This window comes from Dasypus novemcinctus, chromosome X (genome assembly GCF_030445035.2).
Source record: "Dasypus novemcinctus isolate mDasNov1 chromosome X, mDasNov1.1.hap2, whole genome shotgun sequence".
Classification (NCBI taxonomy): Eukaryota; Metazoa; Chordata; class Mammalia; order Cingulata; family Dasypodidae; genus Dasypus; species Dasypus novemcinctus.
This window is the reverse complement of record NC_080704.1, coordinates 62,602,800-62,629,194: the sequence shown is the minus strand read 5'-3', so window position 1 is coordinate 62,629,194 and position 26,395 is coordinate 62,602,800. Positions and strand designations below refer to the sequence as shown.

At 42.4% G+C, this 26,395-nt stretch overlaps 1 long non-coding RNA gene across 1 annotated transcript in view; it reads left to right on the top strand.

Annotated features, from left to right (window-relative positions):
• LOC131277191 (uncharacterized) overlaps positions 1-14,846 on the top strand; it is a 74,776-nt gene extending 59,930 nt beyond the window's left edge. Inside the window, exons 3-4 of the long non-coding RNA XR_009184359.1 lie at positions 1,696-1,746; positions 14,470-14,846. This is a non-coding gene — a long non-coding RNA (uncharacterized lncRNA). The remainder of the gene's footprint in view (positions 1-1,695; positions 1,747-14,469) is intronic.
• Positions 14,847-26,395: the final 11,549 nt, after the last annotated feature.

Here is a 26,395-nt window from a genome sequence, read left to right as displayed (position 1 = left end):
TCAAGGTCTTGTGTAGTGATAGGGATGGAGGTTCTAATCCAATTGATATGTCCGCAAAGCTGTTGCAGCTCGGTAAGAGTGAGAGCTTCCGGAGTCTCGAGTTGGGGTGATATGGGGTTTATATGGGAGGTTATTCAGTATCCAAGAAATGTGAATGGGGCTACCTTTTGTACCTTTTCTTCTTTGATGGTTAAGTTTATTTGTTGGAGGTTTAATTTTAATTGGTTTAGCCCTTTGATTAGCATTTCTTCTTCACTGTGAGCGATGAGGATGTTATCCATATAGTGGATGGCGTAATATGAGGATCTAAGAGGTTCAATGGCCTGATTGACATAATTTTGGCACATTGCTGGACTGTTTCTCATACTTTGCGGTAACACGGTCCATTGATATCTAGCATTAGCCCCTTGATGATTGGGCAGTGGAACCGTGAAGGCGAACTTTTCGCGGTCATTAGGATGCAGTGGTATGGAGAAGAAACAGTCTTTGATGTCAATAATAAGTATGTGGTATTTTTTGGGAATAGCTGACGGGTGAGGTAGCCCCAGTTGCGGGGAACCCATTGGTTTTATATGCTTATTTATCTCGCGTAGGTCATGGAGGAATCGGTATGCCTCTTTGTCTTTTTTGTGTATGACAAAGACTGGGGAATTCCATGGGCTAACAGAGGGTTCTGTGTGTTTCAGGTGTAGCTGCTCTTGTACTAATAACTTTAAAGCTTCCAATTTATGAGACGGGAGAGGCCATTGCTCAACCCAGATAGGTTCCTCTGTGTCCCATTGAAGAGGAACGGGTGGAGGCGGTAAATTACGAGCAATGACGCTTAGAATTGGGGGTGCTCCGTAGACCCAGGGTGCTCAGTGGAGATGATAGCACTGCTTTGTTTGAGGATATCATGGCCCCATAGAATAGTAGGGAGTTCTGGCACAATGAGAGGCTGAAATAGCCCTTTGTGTCCATCTTCGTCCTCCCATGGAATTAATTTCCTAGTCTTTCGGGAGGGCACTTCCCCAGTGGCTCCTTGTATGGGAGGACTCGGTATGGTTTCCCATAGGTGTTCATAACAAATGGGGAAACAGGAGACTTCAGCTCCGGAGTCAAGGGTGCCATGAAACCATTGCCCTCCACCTTTTCCTCCAACTTTTATGGCTAGAAGAGGTTTATTTTGGTGGATGGGGATGGACCACATTATGGCTTTGGTGGTTTGCGTGCGGGGGGGGGACCCCTTGGTTGTGGGGCTGGGGCCCGCCCCCTTGGAAGTTTAAAGGCTTGCCACTCTTATTTGTGCGGGACTGGCAGTCTCTGGCCCAGTGATAGCCACGCCTGCACCTTGGGCAAGGAGTGGGAGGCCCTGGAGGCCGATGGTTAGAAGGGCGGGGTCCTTGGGGGCAGTCCCAGGTGAAATGGCCCGTTTCCCCGCATTTAAAGCAGCCTCCGGTAAGGGAGAGGGCCTCGGCCAGGGATGAGACCAAGGTGTCGGCGAGGTTCTGAGTGGAATGGTTTATGGAGGTGGCTAGGGTGGTGGCTAGGACTTGGGTGGTTTGATCTAAGTCTTTGCACGCCAATATCCATTCATGTATGTCTTTATCACGCACAGGCAAGATGGCCTGCTTGCAGGCCGAGTTTGCCCCTTCTAGGATAAGTTCCCTAGCAAGGGCTCGGCGGGCCTGATCATTTTCTACTTTTCGTTCACAGGCCTCTTGGACTCGCGAAATGAAGGCTGAGAAGTCCTCGTCCTTCCTTTGGGTAAGTTTAGCGAGACCATCAGTCTTAATAGCCGAGCAGCTTTGAAAGGCTCGCAAGGCAACCGAACGGCATTGATCCCAAAAGGCGGCAGGCGCCCGGGCGTATACCCCAGGGTTGGCAAAAGGCCCGGTGCCTAAGAAGGCCTCGGCCGGGAAGGGGACGCCGTTCTGCAGGTTGGTGGCTGCCTGGAGTTCGGCTTGGTTCTGGAAATGCGCGCGCCAGTTGACAAATTGACCGGGAGTTAGGATGGCGCGGGCAACAGAGAGCCAATCATAAGGGAGATTTAAGTGAAGAGAGATGTCATCGAGGAGCTGTCTGGCATATGGGCTGCCGAGACCGTCCTCTTTCACTGCCTCCCTGAGGCATTTGACCTCTGCGCGTTCGTGGGGGTACCAAGGGAGGGGGCGCCGTGGAGTCTGTTGGATGTTGAGGGGGAAGAGCTGGGGGAAGCCAGCTGAAGGCTGAGCAGAGCCGCTCGGGGCGGGCAGAGGTAAAGGCTCCTGACAAATCATTTGGAAGTGCGCAGCGGGAAATGATGGGGAATTATTTGGCTGCGACTCGAGACTGGTGGGGAACGGCCAAGGGGCAAACATGGAGGAGCCGGCGTACGGGTATGGGTTGGTTAGTCCTAGGCAGGTGCTAGCCGCCTGGGCGAACGGGGTGGTTGTGGCGGCCCCGCCCTGTGGACCGGGAGGGTGGGGGAAGTTGGGGACTTCCTGTGCTGCGGCAGCAGGAAGTTCAGGGTAGAGTGACGTAGCCGCTGCAGAGGGAGGTGGCACCTTCCCCGGGAGAGGAGATGGGGGGTGGCCGCGTGGGTCCTTGGGCGCGGCGAGCGGGGAAGAAAGCGGAAGTGCGCCATGTTTGGGCTCGGACAGGGAAGAAGGCGGAAATGCGCCATCTTGATGCTTAAGCAGAGGTGCCAATGGCTCAAGATTTTGCACTTTAGGAGAGAGCGCCTGCGGCTGTGCGGGCTCTAAGAGATTGTTAAGCTGGGACACGAGGGAGACGGAGTCGTCGTCCCTGTCGTCAGTGGGGTTGGCCTCCTCGCAGCTGTAAGCCGTGGTGGGAGGAGCGGCTCCTTGGAGGCAGGAGCAAATGGTGATGAGGGTAGGAATGAGGCCAGGAGGGAAACGCTTATTTTTGTGCTCCATGGCAGAGGTGACCTGATCTATGAGCACACGATAAGTGTCTGGGTCCCAGAGGTTGGTGGTGGTAAGCCAGGGGTTAAAGGGAAGAAGGAGGTCCCAGAAGGTCTGAAGCTGACGGGCTGAGACTTTACATCTGTGGCAGTCTAAGAGGGCGGCAAGGGCCCGAACCTGCGGGCTTTGCTGCCAGGAGAGTGAGCTCCCCATGCTAGCTAGGGGAGGTGCACCCAGAGGGGTCCTTACCTGCTCCTGGACGATGGCGAGCGGTCGAAGCCAGGCCCCACAGGGAGCCCCACGTTGGGCGCCAAATGAGGTGAGGAGCCCCCGCTTCTCTAGACAGGGGGCTCAGGGTGGGGAGGCGCAGGCGTGAGAGGATGCACAGTGACTCGAAGGACAACTGCGGAGACGAGGCGGATGGCGCAGGTCTACTTTATTGAGGAAGTACAAGCAGTTTTATAGAGTATGAAGAGAGGGGATTGGTGAGGGTGATTGGGTTCTGATAGGCTAGATTAGCTGTTGTTACCTTATAAGGGCATAGAAGCAGAACTCATCTACTAGGCTGGTCAGTAGTTACTAGGGAGAGCTTAAATTTGAGAGGGCTGAGCTGGATAGCTCGCTGATAGGTGGAAGAGAGCAGGCGTGTCTTTACGAGGTAGGAGGCCCTGAGATTGGCCCAGATGGAGGTGGTGTGAGGGGGCTTGCGTGAGGTTCCCCTGTGGGGAGGCGTAGGTGCATACCTCGTCCCGAGGGACCAACCAAGGGAGGCGTATTTTGTGCCTCAGACCTCGGAGTTGGCCAGTTCTGAGAGCCAAACTTTTGCTTGCTTGCCCTCACAAGAAAACCATGGGAGGGGGGGATAAAGAGGAAGGAAAAACAAGAAAACAAACCAACAAAAAGACCAGATAAGGCCTCAATCAAGGAATTCTCTTTGCAATTGAATAAACTGCTTAGGACTCTGACCTTCCCCCTTTCTTCCTTCCTCACTTCCCTCTCTCCCAGGGCAGGAGGAAGGCTGTGTGAGGGCTCCTGTTGGAGATTCAAATGGAACCCTGGTGAACCAACTCACCACAGAAAATAATGACTCTTAGTTTCTTGAGAGAGAGCACCCACACCTTGCCAGGAACCCTAAATATGCTACTGGAAGCCTGCAAAGCACGTTCTTATGTCCCTCTCCCTTAGGTGTGCTACAGAGGGTTAGTTAATTTTCTGACTCAACCCTTCTCCCATACCAAGTTTCCTATCCCAGGGCATTTAGGTAAACTGGGCTCTCTCAGCAGATTTGCCTCTCCTCTCTTCCTAGACTCTCCCCAAGCCAGCTGGTATGCTCCTCCAAGCTCAAATAAAGGGGGAATACCAGAAAATTGAACCTACACTCCTCAGGCCCCTCTGCACCCCCACCAAAATCCTCCCACTCCCAGAGTTAGTCTGAGACCAGAGTGCTAGGGGAATGCTGGAGTTCAGGGAGTGCTGGGCTTGGGGAACACGGGCCCAGGAGAATGCGGACTTAGGGTACGTGGGCCTGGGAAATGTGAATTACAGGGGTTTAGGGAACATGGGCTTGGGGTTCATGCATTTGGGAAACATGGGGCTCAGGAATGCTGCCATGCCATGAGCAGTTTTCAGGGAATACTGCAGCCCTCAGCACTAGGGGAAGGGTTTTGCCTACCCACAGCTTCTGGCTTCAGTGTTAGAAACCCACAGTTTACCTTAAGCAAGCACGACTTTTGTTGCTGTCTCTCCAGATCAACGTCAACGTACAGACACCTCCTGCTTTGTAGGTTCCCAAAACAGCCGGGTCAGGCAGGATTCCGTCCCCACTCAGCTGGTCCTTTGCAGGAGAGATGATGAGGGTGCACTTACTCGGATGCTATCTTGCCCCCTCTCTTTTGTTGTATTTTTATCTGGTTTTGGTATTAGATTGATATGGGCTTCATTAACCTAATTTGGTGCTGTTCTTTCCTTTTCAAATTTTGAAAAAACTTGAGCAAGATTGGTATTAGATTCTCTTTGAATGATTGGTAGAATTCTCCTGTGAAGCCAACTGGTCCTGGGCTTTTCATCTTTGGGGGGGGGGGGTTGTGATGACTGTTTCAATCTCTTTACTTATGATTGGTTTGTTGAGCTCTTCTGTTTCTTCTAGAGTCAGTGTAGGTTGTTTGTTTCTAGGAATTTGTCCATCTCGTCTACACTGTCTAGTTTTTTGGCATATGGTTGTTCATAGTATCCCTTATGACCTCTTTTATTTTTGCATCGTCAGTGGTAATGTCCCCTCTCTCATTTCTGACTTTATTTTTTTGCAACTTCTCTCTTCTTTTCCTTGATAATCTATCTGTTTGTAGAATTCGTTGATCTTCTCAAAGGACCAGCATTTGGTTTTGTTGATTCTCTCTATTGTGTTTTTTACTCAATTTCATTTGTTTCTGCTTTGCTCTTTATTATTTCTTTCTTAAATCTTGGTTTGGGATTATTGTACTGTTCTTTTTATAGCTCCTTCAGGTGTTCAGTTAGACATTCAATTTTGCCTCATTCTTCTTTTTTAATTTAATAATTGAATATATAAATTCTGTTTCCGCACTGCCTTTGCAATGACTCATATGCTTTCTTAAACTTTTGTACATTTAATAATTGAAAATATAATTAAAATTAAAAATAAAACACAGATGAATAAAACATATGCTTCTTATTTAAATGTATATGTACTGGATACCTATAATTTTTTTGAATCATACAGTATGTTACACAATATATTTGGTTCATATTAATGCAATCATACCGTATTCATTGTTGTTGTTTTTGGTATTTTTTATTTTTTTCTTATTTTCTTTGAAATTTTACATTAAAAAATATGAGGTCCCCATATACCCCCACTCCCCCTACCCCACTCCTCCCACATCAACAATCTCTTCCATCATTGTGGCACATTCACAGTGCCTCATGAATACATTTTGGAGTACTGCTGCACCACATGGACAGTGGTCTACATTGTAGTCTACACTCTCCCCCATTCCACCCAATGGGCCATGTCAGGACACACAATGTCCTGCATCTGTCCCTGCAGCACCACCCAGGACAACTCCAAATCCTGAAAATGCACCCACATGATATCTTTTCTCTCTCCCTACCATCAGCAACCGTGGCCACTTTCTCCATATCAATATTACAATTTCTTCCCTTACTAATCACAATAGTTCCCCAGCAGAACACCAGTATGTCCACTCTAATCTATACTCTATTCCTCTGTCCTGTGGACCCTGGGATGGTTAAGTCCAGTCCCGCTCTACATCAAGAGGGGGTTTAGATCCCACATGGATGATGGATGCAATTCTCCTGCTTGCAGTTGTAGGCACTCTTGGTTCCCTGGTGTGGTGATTGACCTTCTTCACCTCCCTGTTAGTTGGCCAGGGTAAATCCAACAAGTCAGACGGTAGGAGTTGCAAGTCTGCTGAGGCTCAAGGCCTGGCTGTCACATGGACAGTCCAGAGATTCAGGTCTCCTGAGTCATACAGTATTTGAACTTTTTTTGTGTGGCTTGCTTCACTCCACATAATATCCTCCAGGTTCATCCATGTTTTCATATGCTTTACAACTTCATATCTTCTTTTTTTTTCCAATTGTTTCACATTTTTTTTAATTTTTTAAATTGATTTTGTAAAAATATTACATTAAAAAACCAATATGAGGTCCCATTCAACCCTACCACCCCCCCCACCACTCCCCCCCCCCCCCCCCCCCCCAGTAACACTCACTCCCATCATCATGATACATCCATTGCATTTGGTAAGTACATCTCTGGGCATCTCTGCACCTCATGGTCAATGGTCCACATCATGGCCCATACTCTCCCACATTCCATCCAGTGGGCCCTGGGAGGATTTACAATGTCCGGTGATTGCCCCTGCAGCACCATCCAGGGCAACTCTAAGTCCCAAAGGCGCCTCCACATCTCATCTCTTCCTGCCATTCCCCATACCCATATCAGCCACCATGTCCACTTTTCCCACTCCACTCCAATGCCACCTTTTCTCTGTGGACCTTGGATTGGTTATGTCCGTGGCATCTCTATGTCAAGAGGAGGCTCAGATTCCACATGGATACTGGATGCAATCCTCCTGCTTTCAGTTGTAGGCACTCTAGGCTCCATGGTGTGGTGGTTGTCCTTCTTCAACTCCATCTTAGCTGAGTGAGGTGAGTCCAATAAATCAGATTGTAGGAGCTGAAGTCTGTTGAGGCTCAGGGCCTGGCTATCATATTGTCAGTCCAGAGATTCAAATCCCCTAAATATATCTTAAACCCCAACACCAACTACAATTCCAGTAAAGTAGCATGAAAGTCTTTAGACTTCATATCTTCTTACAACTGCATAATATTCCATCGTGTGAATAGGCCACAGTTTATTTATCTATTCTTCTGTTCAAGGACCCTTGGGTTGTTTCCAACTTTTGGTAATCATGAATAATGTCGATATGAACATCAGTGTGCAGATGTCTGTTCATTTCACTTCTCTCTATTCTTCTAAGTATATACCCAGTAGTGGTATCACAGGGTCCCGTGGCAACTCTATACTCAAATTCATTAGGAACTGCCAAACAGTCCTCCACATTGGCTGTACCATTCTCCATTCCCACCAACACTGAATAAGTGTTCCTATCTCTCCACATTCTCTCCAACACTCGTAGTTCTCTGACTTTTTAATACTGGCCATTCTGCTAGGTGTGAAATGATATCTTATTGTAGTTTTAATTTGCACTTCTCTAATCATTAGTGATGGTGAGCATTTCTTCAGGTGTTTTTTTTTAATTTTTTTTGTTTTTTGCTATTTGTATTTCTTCTTTGGACAAAAGTCTATTCAAGTCTTTTGCCCATTTTTAAATTTGGTCATTTGTCTTTTTATTGTTGAATAGTCACATCTCTTTTTATATACTGGATATTAAACCCTTATTGTACATGTGATTTCCAAATATTTCCTCTCATTGAGTTGGCTGCCTTTTCACCCTTATGGCAAAGTCCTGTGAGGTGTAAAAGTGTTTAATTTTGAAGAGATCACATTTCTCTATTTTTTCTTTTGTTTCACATGCTTTGGGTGTAAGGTGCAAGAAACCACCACCTACTATGAGGTCTTGAAGGTGTTTCCCTACATTTTCTTCTCATAGTTTTATGGTACTGACTTTTATATTTAGGTCTTTGATTACTTTGAGTAGATTCCTGTATAGAAAATGAGAGAGGGGTTCTCTTTCATTCTTTTGGTTATAGATATCCAATTGTCCCAGCACCATTTGTTGAAGAGACTGTTTTCTCCTGGTAACATTAACTTGGTAGGTATGTCAAAAACCAGTTGACTGTATAGGTGAGGGTTTATTTCTGGATTCTCAATTCTATTCCACTGATTGGTGTGCCTATATTTATGCCAGTACTATACTGTTTTGACCACTGTAGCTTTATATATTTCAAGGTCAGGCAGTGAAATTCCTCCTACATTGCTCTTCTTTTTTTAGAATGTTTTTGGCTATTTGGGTGCACTTTCCCTTCCAAATGAATTTGTTAATTGCCTTTCCTAATTCTGTAAAGTAAGCTGTTGGCATTTGGGTTGGTATTGCATTGAATCTATAAATCATTTGGGTAAGATTGATATCTTCATGATATTTTTTCTTCTAATCCATGAACATGGAATGTCTTTCCATTTGTTTAGGACTTTTTAGAATTTCTTTGGTTTGTAGTTTTCTGCATATAGTTCTTGTATTTCTTTGGTTAAATTAATTCCTAGGTATTCGAGGGTTTTTGTTGTTGTTGTTTTTTTTTTTTTGGTTTTTGCTGCTATTGAAAATGGAATTTTCCTGATTTCCTTCTCAGATTGTTCAGTACTATTGTACAAAAACATTACTGATTTTTGCATTTAGATCTTGTATCCTTCCACTTTACTGAACTCATTAGCTCAAATAGCTTTGTCATGGATACTTCAGGATTTCTAAGTACAGGATCTTATCGTATAGAATTAGTGAGAGTTTTACCTCCACTTTTCTTATTTGGATGCCTTTAATTTTTTTTCTTATCTAATTGCCTTAGCTGGAACTTCTAGTACAAGTTTGAATAACAATGGTGGAAGTGGGCATCCTTGTTTTGTTCCATATCTTAGAGGGAAAGCTTTCAACCTTTCCCCATTGAGTATGATGTTGGCTGTGGTTTCTTCATATATGCCTTTCATTATACTGAAGAATTTTCCTTCTCTTCCTATCTTTGGAAGTGTTTTTTATCAGAAAAGGATGCTGGATTTTGTAGAATGTCTTTTCTGCATCAATTGATATTATCATGTGATTTTTTCCCTTCAATTTGTTAATGTGGTGTATATGTTGGTTGAATTTCTTATGTTGAATCAGCCTTGCATACCAAGAATAAATCCCACTTGGTCATGATGTATAAGTCTTTTGATTTGCTGTTGGATTCTATTGCAAGTATTTTCTTCAGATTTTTTGCATCTCTATTTATTAGAGAGATTAGTCTGTTATTTTCTTTTATGTAGTATTTTTATCTGGCTTTGGTATTAGGGTGATGTTGGCTTCATAAAATGTGTTGGGTAGTTTTCCCTCCTTTTCAATTTTTTGGAATAATTTTAACAAGATTGGTGCTAATTCTTTTTTAAATGCTTGGTGTAATTCACCTGTGAAGCCATCTGGTCCTAGACTTTTCTTTACTGGGAGATTTTTGATGATGGATTCAATCTCCTTAAATGTGATTGGTTTCTTAAGTTCTTCTATGTTTGTTTCATCAGTGAAGTTTGTCGTGTATTCCTAGGAATTTGTCCATTTCATTCAGGCTGTCTAGTTTGTTGGCATACAGTATCTCATAATATCCTCTTATGATTCTTTTTATTTCAATGAGGTCATTGTAACTTCCCCCTTTAATTTCTGATTGTATTTATTTGCATCTTCTCTCTGTTTTTCTTTGTAGTCTAGGTAGGGGCTTGTCAAGTTTTTTTAATCTTTTCAAAGAACCAGCTTTTGTGTTTGTTGATTTTCTCTGTTTTTTTTTTGTTGTTGTTCTCAATTACATTTATTTCTGCTCTAATCTTTATTATTTCTTTTCTTCTGTTTGCTTTGGGATTGGTTTCCTGTTCCTTTTCTAGTTTCTCTAATTGTTCAGTTAAATCTGAGTTTAGCTCTTTGTCCTTTTTTAATATAGGCCTTTAGGGCTATAAATTTCCCTCTCAAGACTGCCTTCACTGTATCCCATAAATTTTGATAAGTTGTGTTCTTGTTTACATTTGTTTCAATATATTTACTGATTTCAGTTGTAATTTCTCTTTTGACCCACTGATTATTTAGGAGTGTGTTGTTCAGCCTTCACACATTTAGGAATTTACTTTTTTCCTATTATTGATGTCCAGTTTCATGCCACTATGATTGTTTTGTATAATTTCACCATTATGTTTTTTATAATTTCAATCTTTTTATATTTATTGAAAGCTGCTTGTGCCCTAACATGTGATTTATACTGTAGAAAGATCCATGGGCACTTGAGAAGAATATATAACCTGGTGAGTTTGGATGCACTGTTTTTTATATGCCTGTTAGATCTAACTCATTTATCATATTTTTCAATTTCTCTGTTTCATTGCTGATCTTCTGTCTAGTTGTTCTATCTAATGGTGCAAATGTTGTGTTGACGTCTCCAATGATTATTGGGGAGATATCTATTTCTGCCTTCAGTTTTCACAGAGTTTGTCTCATGTATTTTGGGGCACCCTGGTTAGGTGCATAGATATTTATGACTGTCATATCTTCCTGGTGGATTGTCCCTTTTATTAATATATAATGGCCTTCTATATCTCATAACTTTTTTGCATGTAAAGTCTGTTTTGTTTGATATTAGTATAGCTACCCCTGCTCTTTTCTGGTTGGTATTTCCATGGAGTGTCTTTTTCCAACCTTTCACTTTCAACCAGTTTGCATCCCTGGGTCTAAGGTGAGTTTCTTACAGGCAGCATATGGATGGCTCATGTTTTTTTCTTTTTTTTTTTTAATCCATTCTGCATCTCTTTTGGGGCTTTGATATTTCTTTTTCCTGGGCCATGTCTTCTATTTTCTTACTATGGCCCATAATTAATTGCTGATATCTAGGCATCTGGTTAGGATGTATTTTACTCAGATGCTCAATTTCTTTCTCTTTTGTGGGGATTTAGCAGTAGGAGGCTGTGTGTTATCAGTGCTCTTTGATTCTTGGCTTGAACTGGATTGTTAGGATTGTCCTGCTGGTTGCACAAAACTGGGCATTGGATCCAGTAATTGGTAGTAGACCCACTTCTTAGGGCCTTGGAGAGGGAGACTATAGAGGCAGGAAAAAAGCCTCTCTTACTTATTTTTAATTTTCTTTTATGCACTTCTTTGTTTTGCCAGCAGATGACATTCTTTGACAACTCTCATTTCAATGCCTGGTCAGAGTGTACTTGTTGCAACACAGACAGGATCAATGTCATAGAGCTTCCTGTCTGGAGGCTATGAGCATTTTAATTCAAACTTCCTTGAGACAGTTCTCCAGCCCTGTCTGGCCGGCCCCTCCCTTTTCCTGGGTTGAAAATATTTCCACTCCCCTCTGAGTCCTCAACACTCAGTCTCTATTAGTAGAGGAGGAGATTGGGAGGGTTGTATATCTTTACCTCCTTGCCAGCTCCAAGGCAGACAATGCTGCAGCTCTACCTGGCCTGGAAGGGCTCCTGGGACACAGCAGACCAAATTTGTGAGTCAAAACTGAGTCAGCCTTAGGCTGTGTCCCTCTCTCTACCCTTTCCTGGGGGAGTCCTCAACAATTAGTCCCAGTTAGAAGAGACGGAGGTTCCAAGGGTCAGATTTCTCCAGTCCTTCCCCAGCTCCCAGGAGAAACCAGTGTGTGGTCCCACCTGGTCTGGAAGGGCTCATGGGACATAGGAGACCAAATTTGTGGGTCAGAAGCTGAATCATCCTTAGTCTGTCCTTCTCTCTCTCCTTTCCTGGGATTGTAGATCCCTGGAGCCCCTTTGTAGTTGCAGGCCCAGAGGTCTGAGAATTCTAAAGTGTCTTTAGTGTGGGGGATGTTGCTGGTTTCAACTCACATTTCTGTCATTCTGATTTCCCACCTTTGTCCCTCTCTCCTCTGGGCAGTGTCCAGCCTTTGCCTGGTATCCTAAGCCCTAAAAGCCAGTATGTTTTGATATTTTTTATTCCAATTTTCATTTGTCATGTTATTTACTGAATTCTCTTGCAATTTCTTCTTTGAATCACTGATTATTTCAGAGTGTGTTGTTTAATCTCCATATATTTATGTATTTTCCCTTTCATGGTCCATTATTTATTTTCAGCTTCATTCTATTATGATCAGAGAAAGTGTTTTTCATAATTTTGTATAATTCCATTCTTTCTAAATTTATTGAGAATTTTTTCTATTCTTTTTAAATTTAAATTTTAAATTTACTGCCTTGACCCAAAATATGATCCATCCTGGGGAAGTTTCCATGAGCACTTGAAAAGATTGTATATCCTGCTGTTTTGGCATATAATGTTCTATAAATATTAGATCTAGTTCGTTTATCATATATCATTCAAGCTCTGTTTATTTATCCTGTCTAGATGTTCTATCCAATACTGAGAGCAGTGTACTGAAGTCTACAACTATTATTGTAAAGACATCTATTTCTCCCTTCAGTTTTGCCAATGTTTGCATCACATATCTTGGGGCATGCAGGTTTGGTGCATATTTATTACAGTTATTTCTTCTTGGTGAATTGCCCCTTTTATTAATATATAATGACTTTCTTCTGGCAGTTTTGCATTTAAAATCTATTTTGTCTAATATTAGTATAGCTACTCCATCTCTTTTTTGTTTACTATATGCATGGGACATCTTTTTCCAAACTTTCACCATCAACCTCTTTGTGTCCTTATGTCTGAGATGAGTCTCTTGTAGACAGTATATAGATGGCTCATATTTTTTATCCATTCTATCAGTCTATGTCTGTTGATTGGGGGTTATGCTGTTAACATTCCATGTTATTACTTCAAAGGCATTACTTAATTCATCCTATTGTACTTTGGCTTTCCATTGTCATACCTTACTGTTGTTTCTTTTTTTACCCTTTAATTTATCCTTCCTAATAATCTTCACTTCTACACTATCTCCAAGTCTCTTGCCTTTGTTTTTTCTTCTCGACTGGCAGCATTCCCTTTAGTATCTCTTGTAATTCTTGGTTTTTAGTAACATACTCTCAGTTTTTGTTTATCTGTGAAGGACAGTTTTGCCAGATACAGATTCTTGGCTGGTATTTTTTCTCTTTCAGTACCTTATGTACATCATACTGATGGATGTAGGGTGAAATGACCAAATACCTGAAAGTAACTTGTTTGTTCCCCTTTCTCTCCCTGTTGCTAGGATACAAAGGAAGTATATGTAAATTAGATGGTAATGAGATGCAACCCTCTCTTGGTGCCAGATCCCATTTCTTATGGTCAAGAAAATCTTGCTGGAATGAAGTATGAAACCAGCTTCAACCAGTTGCCCAGACCTGCACAGAAGAAGTCCCTGGCTGTCCTCACTTAAACTTGCTTGATTAATGTAGTAAAATTCCCACCCTGGGGTGGAGTTATCCACCCCTTTTTCTATCATGCAATGTATATGCAACCAGGATTTCCTGAACACACTAATCATGCAATTACATAACCAGATATGTGTGTTCATCCATATGCACAAAAGCTATTGCATAATCAAAGCAGATGCTAAATAGAAACTTAAGCATTTAAGCAAGAGTGAAACTGCAGCATGGGGAGTCAGGTCTGAATTGCTTTCAGCCAACCTTGGCTCCTTGTCCCTGCAGACAAAATAAATGTGAGTTTTACCTAACTCTCATGTTGAAGTTTTCTTCTCACCATCTCTGGTTATCCATAAAGGCCCTGCTTTGAGGACCTTACAATTGGCAACTCCATGAAGACTAAAATAAAAATGGTAACCAGAGAATGCTTCTGAGGTGGACCGCAGAGGGAGTTGTCTACACTGCGTCATCACTGATTCCAGCTGCTGTTCAGGATTGCCCAAGGACTTGGGATTTATCTGGGGTGGGGCACTTTTTCAGTTGCCAAAGGAACCAAGGCTCATGAGTTTAGGGCAGAGGACCAGTTCATCTCCTTCCCTTGGTGGATGAATTTGTTCTTTTATTCATCATTTTTGGTTTTTGGTTGACTACAAATTAGCATTTGGTCTACCTTTGCTAAGGTAGCAAAAGTTTGCCTGTAGCAGAAGAGGATCCATGGGTTGAGTCCCACTCCCTCGTTCCCTTAAAGGGAAGCCCACTGCCTTTTGTACCTTTGTTCTGGCTGCTCTTTCTCTCTCTCTCTCTTCTTCTCTGCTGCCCTGGGGAACAAGGCATTAGTTCCTGAATGCTTGTCACTAGGATGCATACTGAAAAATTGGTCTAAATTTGGGGGATCTGGGTTACAGAAGCATAATTATTTTTTTGTAATGAAGCATGACCTAGATACAGAATAGATGATAGAGAATTTTGTCCAGAAAATGGATCTTTACATTTTAATACTATACTGCAATTAAACTTGTTTTGTTGTAGGGTGGCACCGTGTGGGAGCGCGGCGACAGCAAGGGTCAGCTCGTCTCCAGGCGCCGGTGCGAGTCGGACCTGGGTGGCGGGAACGGGCGTTAAGGCCCTCCGCTTGGGGTTCGGGCGTACTGCCTGCCCCTCTGCCCAGCTGCACCCGCTTCCCCCTCGGTGGCCTAACCCCGCCTCTCCCCCGAGGGCCACCGCGGCGCCATGACAGCCCCGCCTCGCTGCCGCCGAGAACCCTGGCTACCCCGTCTTCTGCCCGCAACCAGTGATGCACCCCTGCACGAACCTATCAGCCGTCTGCCACCCCCCGGCCATGCCCCCTGCCCCTCCCCCATCTTCACCCTATATTAACCGCTGTACTTCCTGAATAAATCAGACTTGCGCACAGATCCTGGTCTCCTCGGTAGTCTTCTTCCTACCGCGTGTCCTCCGCACCTTGCCAGCCCCGGAGCGCCTTCTCGGAAGGCCCCTCCGTGTGTTGCAGCCCTCCGCCCGAGCCCACACCGCCCCTGCAGCGGCCCTCCGGGCGAGCCCACACTGCGACATTTTGTAAATGGCAATAAAAATAGGCAAAAGTCCCATATGTTCATATCTTCTTTGGGTTGTGGAAAGATAAAGAAATTTAAAAAGTTGTGAGTTAATGCTGTGTGATTCCCCTTCACACCTGGACAAAGATCTTAAAAGCAGAAAAATCAAAGATGTGAAATTATAGAAAGCTTGGAAGCAGTCATACCAAAGGAGTAAGAATTATGAGTCAAATTAGTGAGCTTTATGTTTCTGTTGTTGTATCTTAACTCTTTTGTGTTTGTCTGTTCAGTGTATATTTTCATACCTCTGGATGGTAATATTAAATTAACAAATAAAAATTCTTAAAAGTGCTCTATTCAAATGGCCAAAAATTAAATAAGCACTTATGTTGGGATACAAACAGAGAGTCTGTTTTATCAAAATAGCTTCTTTTTTATAGTTTTTAAAGCACATTTTATTGTCTTTTTAAAAAAATAAATAGATCACACAAAATATTTTATTAAAAAATATAAGAGTTTCCCATATACCCCACTCCCCACCCCTGCTCCTTCAACATCAACATCACCTTTCATCAGTGTGGCACATTCATTACATTTGGTGAAAACACCCTGGAGCACTGCCACACTGCATGGACCATAGTTTACATTGTAGTTCACACTCTCCCCCAGTCCATCCAGGGTGTTACGGCAGGATATAAAATGTCCTGCATCTGTTCCTGCAATATCATTCAGGACTACACCAAGTCCTGAAAATGCCCCATATCACACCTCTTCCTCCCTCTCCCTGCCCTCAGAAACTCCCATGGCCACTGTCTCCACATTAATGATACAATTTCTTTCATTGCTAGAGTCACAACTGTTCTATAGTAGAATACCAGCAAGTCCACTCCAATCCATATTATATTCCTCCATCCTGTGGACTCTGGGATGGTGATGTCCACTCCACCTCTAAATCTAGAGGGGGCTTAGATCCCACATGGCTGATGGATAGAATTCTTATGCTTGCAGCTTGATTCCCTGGTGTGGTGGATGACCATGCTCACCTCCCTGTTAGCTGACCTGGGTAAGTCCAAAAATCCGGAGAGTAGGTGTTGCAAGTCTTTTGAGGCTCAGGGCACAGCTGGCACATAGACAGTCTGGGGATTCAAATCTCCTGAGCACACACCAACCCAAACGCCAACAACAGGTTCAGTAAAAGTGACAAGAAGAGGCATGCGTAGAGAGGCCGCATCTGAGTCAAACTCTATCACACTCAGGAGCACAAATTCCAAAGTAAGGCCTACTGGCAAGGCACTGAACCCCAGAGCCATCTGTCATGACCATAGGACCTGGGTGTCTCTGTAGCCCTTAGGAGCACCTGTACCTGGAGTTGTATCTACTTTGGCTGTCTCTGAGATCCTGCTGAGATGTGCATAAGAGTGACCCCTCTGATGAGCTCCCGACTCATTTTGAAGTCTCTTAGCCATATAATCTCATTCGTCTTTACCATTTCCCCCTTTTTTTCAAGGTCTTTTTCTAGTTGCATCACCAGCCAGTGCTTGGTAGTAATCCCTTGGTGCCAGGGAGACTCATCCCCAGGAGGCATGTCCCACACTGGGGAAAAGGTAATGCATTTATATGCTGAGTTTGGCTTAGAGAGAGGCCACATTTGAACAAGGAGGCTCCCAGTAGGTAACTTTTAGGCACCCTACATCACTAGGCTAAGTTTTAATTTCAAGAGCAAAGGCCCAGAAGCACAGTCATCAATATCAAAGGTCCTTCAATGGACCACCCTCCTTCACAAGTCATTGTCTCTGTACTTGGGGCATTCTTGTTTTTCCATTAGAGAATGTGGCAGAGCTCCACCAGATGGGAATTTGATATGCTTCTGGCTATTGTATGAATTTCCACCCACCATGACAATGCCCCATAAACATTTGAACAAATTTATATACCTTATATGTGTACTCAGGTGAACTTCCTCCCAGGCTCACTGACACCCCACACCAATGATCCTCCCCTGTCACAGTTGTAACCCTTCTGTGATCTAAAACCTCTTTAAAAATGAAGCCAATAAAATAGCCACATACAATTAGAAAGAAAATGAAATAATAATGATAGTTTTATATATAAGAAGTGAAATACAGAAAAAATTAATAAAAAGTAAAAATAAAGTAATATATTTTTAAATTGGGATATTAAACAATAATGCAAAATATTTTTAAGGAAACTTTTACATTTTGCTTTTCATCACTGTAATATCCGTTGTCCTGTATGTACAGTTACATTTTCTTCCATTTATTCCCCCAGTGTCTTACTTTTTATTTTCATGTTTTCTTCAAAGAAGTTTTAGGTCACAGCAGAGTCACATACAGAATACAAGGGATTCCCATATACCCAACATCCTCCCCCTTTTCCCCTTTCCCACATCGATAAGATTTTATGTGTGGATGGTACACTTGTTACAATTGATGTACACATATTGAAACAGAGTTACTAACCACTATCAATGGTTCACATTATGGTTTACATTTTGGACCATATACTTTTATAAACTCTGATAAAATGTAATGTGCCCTGGGACTCTTATAACCAGCAAGCTACTATTTGCTGCCTAGAAAAAGTGCCGTATACAAGGTGCCAGCCAAAATTAACAGTGATTTAAAAAAACTCCAGGAAACGGACTTTGGCCCAGTGGTTAAGGTGTCCGTCTACCACATGGGAGGTCCGCGGTTCAAACCCCGGGCCTCCCTGACCCGTATGGAGCTGGCCCATGCGCAGTGCTGATGCGCGCAAGGAGTGCCGTGCCACACAGGGGTGTCCCCCGCGTAGGGGAGCCCCACATGCAAGGAGTGCACCTATAAGGAGAGCCGCCCAGCACGAAGGAGGGAGCAGCCTGCCGAGGAATGGTGCCGCCCACACTTCCTGTGCCGCTGATGACAACAGAAGCGGACAAAGAAACAAGACGCAGCAAAAAGACACAGAAAACAGACAACCGGGGGAGGGGAGGGGAAAAAAATAAAAAATAAAAAAATAAAATTAAATTAAAAAACTCCAGTTACTTGCCACCTCACACAGTCTAGGGCTATGAACCAGGATATTGTTTAAACTTTTCATCTGCCTTATAACCCCACTGGTGCAATTCTTATAGAAAGGATGAATAGCCTTTTAAAGGAACAAATAAAAGGCAATAAGGAATTTTAAAACAGTGGACTCAGAACCTATATCCAGTCTTAAACATTTACATTCAGCACCTCAGGCTGCAGCCCCTGCTCTAATTGAAATGCTAATAGCAGGACCTATGCATGCATTAAGAATATGGATGACAGGTGAACAAAGTCCCCAAGATACAGAGCTCACAGTCGGATTAACCCATACATGAGCTCCCCCTGCCACACTGCGATGATCCTTACTGAAAAAGAACAAATTGTTCCTAAATCAGAAAAGGAAGTTGAACAGAAGAAAAGTATATCCCAGAAGAAACTGAAGAAACAAAAACTTATGGCTCAGGAATAACTTCAGCATACAATAAATGCAAATAAAATTTAAAAAGAATATGGATGAAATGGTGAGTGGCCCTACAGCCCAAAAGGGGAAGTAATAATAATCTATTGTTGCCTATGCCTCAAACCATACAAACTGCGAAAATGAGGTCACTTGGCCATGGTACTGGCCTATGCAGCTTCGCTGGTTGTGAATCTTAAACTCATGGGAAATAGAAGTCACCCGAAACATTGTTATAAGTCCAGAGTTTATTAAAAATATCAGTAAAAAATCTTTATTAATGGTCCAAGGTCTCCAATTTCCAATGGGGCTGTATGTGTATCTATGTGGACTCTTCTTATGCCTAAACTAGTTTTTAATATCACTGAAGAAAACTCAAAGAATTTAGAAGGGGAAAATGTATGATATTAGAAGTCTCCTCATAAAAATCCCCTACCTGTTACTTTCTTATCTACTAATGAAAATGTTGCTTATATACCTTAAACCAGCATGATCTGCCCCTTATTGTTCCCCAACAACCTTAGAGGGAACCCTCCATAAGTGGGCCTTGCAATTAGGAGAGCTCCTCACCACCATGCACACATAAGCAAATATGCACCTGAAATACCCGACTGACCAGTCCCTCCACCCCTTATCAGTCAGGGATAAGGTTCTTTGAAAGATCTAGAGAAATAAATACCCTGAGGATCAACTCAAACCAAAGTGGTAAGGACTCTACACAGTACTATTAACTTCTCATTCTTCTCTTAAGTTACAGGGAATCAAGTCCTGGGTTCATCATACTAGAGCAAAACCTTACTGCTTGTCAGATCCAGTCGATGAAAGAGGTCTTGAGCCAGAGACTACACCTGAGTATGAAGAACTGCAGTTGTACCTGCAGTTCCTGTTCAGGAAGAAAAAAACTCCACCAGATACTAATCTTGTTCTTTCTTTTACAGGACCTGCCAGCAGTTAGCCCTGAGGGAAGATATCAATCATTCCTCACACATGTTTTACAGATCATCCAAAACCACCACGATAGAACCAAATGTTGGTCCTGTGCAAATTTGCGCTATCAGTATCAAGTAATGCTTGGGCCAACTATATTGTGGAGTGCTTCAGTTAATCTGCACCTTGAAAGCAGTGATCAGAAAAGTTTGCTTAAACAAAGGTCACTGTACTCACTTGTGAAGTACCTTAATGCTATATGCCAAATCACTGCAACATCTCCAATAACTGGAGAAATATTTACTGTAAATAATATTAATCCTAAATATAGTATTTGCATCCTAGCCAATTCTATAAGGCCTGGACCCCAGTTTAGCTTGCTGTAACCAAACCAATGTAACCTGGTCACCTCAGTATCCCCAAAAAGTATTAAAAACAGAAGTGCAAATATCTACACTAGAACTGCTAGCTTAACAAATTATTATCCTACTTTGCATCTCTATTTGGGGTCCCAAATTCTTAAGAAACAACCATACACCAATGCTTTTGTAGGAAATTTAGAATAAAATTCAACAAACTTTTGTAAAGGCAGACTCCAAGTTACGTATAACATCCTCATTAACACCACAAGTGATCAAAGTTGCAGGCAGCTGAACCCTTCTATGTAAATTACCCAACATGCTTTACGATGAAGCTAAATCCGTGGGTTTTTTAAAACCCCTAGTGGAAAGCAATCCTGCCACCCAACATAAACCCATTGCTCTGTGCTCCCCTAACACAAGGAGTTTCCTTTTTACATCACACTCTTAGCAGTTAAACAAGCATGGCTGGAAACAAGGTGTAACAAACATATCTTTCACCGCTAGCCTATATATTTTCTTTGTGGAAACTCTGCTTATCTATCCCTTCCACCATACTGGAAAGAACTCTGTAGTCCTTTTTTTTTTTTTAAAGATTTATTTATTTCTCTCCCCTCCCTGCCCCCTGTTGTCTGCTCTCTCTGTCCATTCGCTGTGTGTTCTTCTGACTCCACTTGCATTATCCAGCAGCACTGGGAAACTGCATCTCTTTTTTTATTGTGTCATCTTGCTGCGTCAGCTGTGTGTGTGTGCAGTGCCACTCCTGGGTGGGCTGAGCTTTTTCCATGTGGGGCAGCTCTCCTTGCGGGGTGCACACCTTGTACGTGGGACACCCCTATGCGGGGGCATCCCTGCATGGCACAGCACTCCTTACACATGGCAGCACTGCCCGTTGGGCCAGCTTACCACACAGGTCAGGAGGCCCTGGGGATGGAACCCTGGACCCTCCATATGGTAGATGAATGCTCTATCAGTTGAGCCACATCCACTTCCCACGTGTAGTCTTGGACATGTTTTCCCTGCAGTATCTGCAATAAACGATAGCACTGCTTTACCCTTCCCAGTAACAACGCAATTTATCCCCAGAACAAAAAGAACAATTCAATTAATCCTTTTGTTTACCTTCTCAGAAATCACAGCATTAGCTAGAACTGCAGCCACATCCTTATATTTAGCCATCAATCTCTCCATAGAAGTTGAGGCAGATATAGCCCAAACAGCAGATACTGTCTTAACAGTGCAAAGACAAATATACTCCTTAGCTGCGATGGTGCTGCAAAACTGCCGAGCACTTGACCTGCTAACAGATGCACGAGGAGGAACATGATTGTTCCTCAAAGAATAGTGCTACTACTATGTAAATGAATCAGGCAAAGTCCTTGAAGAACTAAAGAACAAAGCCAATGACCTCATAACACAGGGAAATAATTTCTCTTTCTGGAACTCATCTGGCTTCACCAAGTGGATGCTCCCTTTCATAAGACCTCTAATCATTATCCTAATTCTCTTAGCTTTTGCACCTGTACTCATATCATGCATGCAATGCTTTATTCAAAAGCCATTGCAAATTCTAACAGACTAACTTCCTCCTCAGACCACCCTTTTACTATTACTACTTAAGAGATTTATACCAATGCCCGTAGTTAAGCAAGAAATAGTTAGAGAAGATCTGTGCTTTGCCCTTTTCCCTTGCAATAAGAATATTGCCAAAAACTAGGAGGGAATTGATAGATGTAGGATGAAATGACCAAATACCTGAAAGTAACTTGTTTGTTCTGCTTTCTCTCCCTGTTGCTAGGATACAAAGGAAAGAATTATATATAAATTAGATGGTAATGAGATGCAACCCTTTCTTGGTGCCAGATTCCATTTCTTATGGTCAAGAAAATCCTGCTGGAATGAAGCATGAAAACCAGGTTCAACCAATTGCCCAGACCTGTGCAGAAGAAGCCCCTGGCTGTCCTCACTTAAACTTGCTTGATTAGCATAGTAAAATGTGGGAAAATAATTACCTGTGCCTTATTGTAAATGTTACACCTGTTCAATTGCAGTTGTTGCAGTTGTTCCTTATTGTAGATGATGCAGTTCTGATAGCAAACAGCTTCTCAGTAGTTTCCAATAAATACAAGGTGGAAACTAGGGTCAAGGCTCCCAGTTTCAGAAGCTGTGATTCCCCTGGTCCCATCTTTATCTCCTCTCTTGTGTCTTTCTCTTTGTCCTTTATTTCATAAAGTTCTGCATTGCCTTCCCTTCGAGCCAACCTATCGCTAATCTGATCACAGCAGTAATATCCCCACCTTGGGGTGGAGTTATCCACCCCTTTTTCTATCATGCAATGTATATGCAACCAGGATTTCCTGAACATACTAATCATGCAATTACATAACCAGATATGTGTGTTCATCCATATGCACAAAAGCTATTGCATAATCAAAGCAGATGCTAAATAGAAACTTAGGCATTTAAGCAAGAGTGAAACTGCAGCATGGAGAGTCAGGTCTGAATTGCTTTCAGCCAACCTTGGCTCCTTGTCCCTGCAGACAAAATAAATGTGAGTTTTACCTAACTCTCATGTTGAAGTTTTCTTCTCACCATCTCTGGTTATCCATAAAGGCCCTGCTTTGAGGCCTAACAATACCACTTTCTTCTTGCCTCCATGGTTTCTGACAAAGATCAGCATTAATCTTACCAAGGTTCCCTTGTATGCGATGCTTTGCTTTTCTCTTGCTGCTTTCAGAATCCTCTCTTTATCTCTAATATTTGCCATTCTGAATAGTAGGTGTCTTGGTCTATTTGGTGTTATTCTGTTTGGGGTGTGTTTTTCTTCTTAGATATTGCTATTTATGCCTTTCACAAGGGTTGGGAAGTTTTCGGTCCTTATTTCCTCAAATATGCTATATGCCCTTTTTGCATTCTCTTCTTCTTCTAGGACACTGATAATGCATATGCTTGTGCATTTTGAATTGCCATTCAATTCTGTGAGACCCTGTTCCAATTTTTCCATTCCTGTCTCTCTCTGTTCTTCTGTCTTTTCCAGTTAGGATGTTCTGTCCTTGAAATCACTAATTGTGTCTTTGAGCAATTCAAATCTGCTGTTATATGCCTCAGTCTTTAAAATTGCCCAGCTTAAGTTATCAAAATTGGGCCAGGGACTCACCAATGGGGAGCAGATTCTCTCCCAGGGATGGGGCTAATGAGAGACCTAAAAGCAGTTTTTCTCTTTGTCATTTCCTGGCTGGCCAGCAGATGGTGCTTGTTGGCAAACCTTACCATGCAGTGTTTTTCAACTTCTACATCCCCATGTTTCTGGTCTGGCCAGAGCTGAGATTCAAAGAAGGCTCTTGGCCAAATTCAGTAAGTGAAGCCCTCCGACTCACCCTCCCTGTCCCCTTGTAACAGCTGAAAGGGAGGAAGACCTCTGTTCCCCTCTCAGTTGGCTGCCATGGGCCAGGGGTTTTATCAAGGCTTAATGTCTTTAGGGTGGGGGATGGGAGCCCTTCTTGGCAGTTGCAGGGGTTTGGGTTCTTCATCTCTCTGTCTCTCACCCTTCTGGGAGTTTCCCAGCACTGTCCTAGTCTGCTGACCCTCAAAGCAGGTCCCTTGGACAACTTTTGACCCTTTCTTCATTGTTTTTGTGAGAGAGTTGAGCCCTGCCTGCCTACTCCAATGCCATCTTCCCAAACTCCTATCTCAGAATTTTTAATGCTACATAAATATTCTATTAGATGGATAATTCCATTAGCTGGATCAGTCTCATACTGGCATGTGCTTTGATTGTTACAAGTTTTTGCTATTAAAATAATGCTGCAATGTTCATCAGTATATGTATTTTGGTGAAATTTTGAAAGGATATCAATAGGGCACATTTTCAGTGACAAGATTGCAGGGTATATTAGTTAGGATGCTTTTAGTTGCAAGCAGCAAAACACAAATCCAGTGGTAGGGTGAGCTAGAGCTACCCGGTTTCTATCATTCTCTCTGCTTTGCAGCTTACACTTTATTCAAAATTTTTCAAAGTGTGATCCCTGGAACATCAGTATCAGCATAATCTTGGAACTTGTTAGAAATACAAATTCTCAGCCCCCACCTCAGAACTAGAGAATCCTAAATTCTGTGGCTAAAGACTGGTAATCTGTGTTTTAACAAACAAGGAGATTGTGGTGCATACTAAAGGTTGAGACCATTGCTTTAGGCCAAGTGGCTATAAAATGGCTGCCAGTGGAATGGAGGCTGTGAGTCTCTTGCTTTAAGTCCAGCAAGAAAGAGAAAACTTCTGGCCCAGCATTCCATGCAGAATTCCCAAGGTTCATTCCTAATTGGCTTGCTTCAGTCACATGTCCTTCCCTGAACTAATAATGACTCTGGCCAGGGGAACTGGGAGAAGGATCAGTTTACCCAAAATACTTGGGTGATGAGTAGAAGAATGGATGCACAAATAAAAATCTAGTATTATTAGGAAGGAATAAGTGGGGAATGGCTGGTGATAGGGCGGTAGAAAAATCCACACCTTCAGTCAAGAAATGTGCATGTGTTTTATAGATATTGCCAAATTGTATTTAATAGTTTCAAAATGTTTCAACAATTTGCAGTCCAATGAGCACTGTATAAAATTATCTTATCCCTCACTAGACCTGCATATAATCACTTAAAAGTTTTTCCCAATCCAAAAGTGAAAATGGTATTTTATTTGTTTTCATTTCTATTTCTTTAATCGTGGATGAGGTTGAGTATATTTTCAAATTTCTGATAATGTGTATATGTCTCTTTGCATACTACTTGCTTATTTCTTAACTCACCTTTATATTGGGTTTTGCCTTTTTTATACTGATTTTACTTAACTCTTTGTAAATTAAAAAAATTGGCCGTTTGTCATATATGTTGCAAATATATTCTCCCAGTTTGTTGATCTTTAGAATTTGTTTATGGTATTTTTTGCTTCACAAAGCTATTATGCAATCAAATTCATCAATCTTTTCCTTATGACATCAGTGTTTGGGATTCTGCTTATAAAGGGCCTACCCATGGGAGCAGGTATAGCTCAGAGTGCCTGCTTCCCATGTATGATGTCCCAGGTTCAATCTCCATTTCCTCCTAAAAAATAAAAAGGGCCTACTCCATTCCTAGATTAGAAATAAAATCATATTTTCTTCTAAATTTATTACGTTTTCACTTTTTACATGTCAATTTATGATCCAAATAGAATTATATGTTGGTGTAAGGAGTGAGGTAAAGATCATTAGCCAATTATCTGAGAACTATTTATGGAATAAGCCCTCTTTTATCCCACTGATTTCAATTGTCATAAGCCAAATTACTTTATGTATTTGGGTCTACTTATGGAACTTATTTGTTTCATTGACCTAACCCTTTTTTGTACTAAATTGTTTTAATCATTTTAGCTTTGTCTTATTTTAAATATCTGATAGAGCTAGTCTTCTATCACATTTTATTTTCAGAAATGTTCCAGTAATTCTCCCATGTTTACTTTTCCAGGTGAGCATTGGTATCATTTGTCAAATCTGTGAAGCTTTTTAAAATTAGGGATGGCCTCCACTCCAGATCTAGCACTGCAGATTTGTTACACATGACACTATATATCTAAATTTTAAAAAATCTCCAAGTGTGATTCTGATTCACAACCAGGGTTGAGAACCACTAGACGGAATAATAATTGTAACTCTTTTGAATTCACTCAGTATTTAGTGGGTGTAGCAGTTTGATACAGTTATGAATTCCAAAAATAGATATTGGATTATGTTTGTAATCTGGTTTGTACCTGGGTGTGATTAAGTTATGACTAGGGCTTTGATTGGGCCACATCATTAGGGCGTTGAGTCCCTGCTCCTTGGTGGGCGGGGACTCACAGATAAAAGGCATGAAAAAAGACAGAGTGGGAGGGTTTTTGATGTTGGAGTTTTAATGTTGGACTTTGCTACTGAAGCCTTAAGCTGGAGTCCTGGGAAGTAAACTCACAGAGGAAAGAGAAGCAAGCCCCAGGAAGAGAGGAACCCTGAGCCCAGGAAGAAGCAAGCCCCGGGAAGAGAGTAACCTTGAACCCAGAGAGAAGCAAGACCCTGGAAGGGAGGAACCCAGAAAGCCTGAACCCTTGCAGACATTGGCAGCCATCCTGCTCCAACACGTGAAAATAGACTGAAGGAAGTAACTTATATTTTATGGCCTGGTATCTGTAAGTTCCTACTTCAAATAAATACCCTTTATAAAAACCAACCCATTTTTTGGTATTTTGCATCAGCACCCTTTGGCTGACTAATACAGTGAGGTTAGAAAAACAGGATGGCTGCAATAAAAATATCAATGATTCTTTTGGAAAAATTAAGTTATATTCCTATATCATGCCGCATTCACTAAAATAAACTTTAAACATCTCCGGAAGCTGAGAACAAGACAACTTTAATGGCGTTCATGACCTAATGACAGATCATGAACAAATAAACAGATTACTTCAGAGGATGATCTATGAAGAAAGTGAATCAAGGTAATGAAATAAGTTGTACCTTAGTGGAGAGGAGGGTGGCTATTTAGCTAGGGATAGGGAAGGTCTCATTGAAGAAGTGATATTTGACCTGAGCCATGAAGGTATCAGCAGCACTAGGAAGATCCTGATAAAGGTAA